Genomic DNA, 1326 nt, shown 5'->3' on the forward strand with positions numbered 1-1326 from the left:
ACCCTGGGATCATGACCTGAGCCGAAGGCAGACGTTTAACGACTGAGCCACACAGGCGCCCCTGTAAATTACTTTTAACGAATCCTTGAGCAAATTCTAAAACAACAAAGCAACAAAGATACAGATTTAACATCTACAAAATGTTCTTTAGAACCCCAGATATTGCCATATCTAAAATTTTTTAATGTATTCTTTTAATAAATACTTTGCTGTTTTGCATTATGATGCCATGACACACCAGTTCACTTGATACCTCTTCCTTTGTGTGTGAACAGTGTCAATCATGTGTCAAATTTATTTCTACTGCAACTGAAGAGCTATCTCTTTACTGACAAATCTGTTAGATGGAATATTTAGTTGGTCAAAATGCATCATGTGGAGTAGAATAGTACAATATTAAATGAGCCTGATGTCAAGCCGGGCCAGAAAAAGATCACATAAATATTAGACTAAAAAGAACTTTGACTCGGGAGAAAGAATCATTGTTGGATTAGTAAACAGTTGGAAACTGATGGAATCGAAAGGTTAATTAAGCACCTTTTGGGGAAAAAGTGGGTTCAATCCAGTACCCTTTCAAGTGTATAACCAATACTCTCAGCTGTCCCTCCAATACAAAATAATTGAGAGCCAATTGACAACCATGGGATAAGCCCTCTGGATAATATGTGTAGAGTGAAAATCTATAAAGTTTCATATTCATTCAACAAATACTTAAGGCACAAAGCTAGGAAAGACAACATAAATGGATTAGACATTATCTCTGCTCTCACAAGACCTATAATTTAGTAAGGCTATAAGCAAGTAAGAACATTATTATAAGAATGCTCACTTTAGCACTATATACACTAAAATGGGAATGATAGAAGAGTAGTAGGGTCCCTGAGCAGGGATGACAGGCAAATTTGTGAAGGGTTGCATATTTTCAAAAATTTGGCTCTCAAAAATTTTTATAGAAATTAACATTAAAAGGGCTATGGTATATGTACAAACAAAAGATGATATAAGATGCATTTAATGCTGTTCACAAAAAAACCACTTTCAAACCACTTCAACCACAATACCTGCGTTGAAGATGAGACAATGGAAATAAATTTACCATCCAAACACTAATTAGAAAGGAAAATGTGAGGATGGCTGCAACAAATAACACAGGAAATAACAATTGTTGGTGAGGATGTGGAGAAACTGGAACCTTCATAGATTGCTGGAATGTAAAATGATGCAGCTTCTTTGCAAAAACAGTTTAGCAGCTTCTCATAAAGTTAAATACAGAGTCACCAGATGACCCAGCAATTTCAGTCCTAAGTATATGCCAAAGAGAAGTGG

The 1326-nt window shown here is 35.6% G+C and overlaps 1 non-coding gene across 1 annotated transcript; it reads left to right on the forward strand.

The window, feature by feature from the left end:
* Window positions 1–821: 821 nt before the first annotated feature.
* LOC118006127 lies at window positions 822–924 on the forward strand. Its single transcript, XR_004677959.1, has one exon. It is a non-coding gene; the product is annotated as a U6 spliceosomal RNA (small nuclear RNA).
* Window positions 925–1326: the final 402 nt, after the last annotated feature.

Source organism: Mirounga leonina, unplaced genomic scaffold (genome assembly GCF_011800145.1).
Source record: "Mirounga leonina isolate KUSES-001 unplaced genomic scaffold, KU_Mleo_1.0 Mir_94, whole genome shotgun sequence".
Taxonomy (NCBI): Eukaryota; Metazoa; Chordata; class Mammalia; order Carnivora; family Phocidae; genus Mirounga; species Mirounga leonina.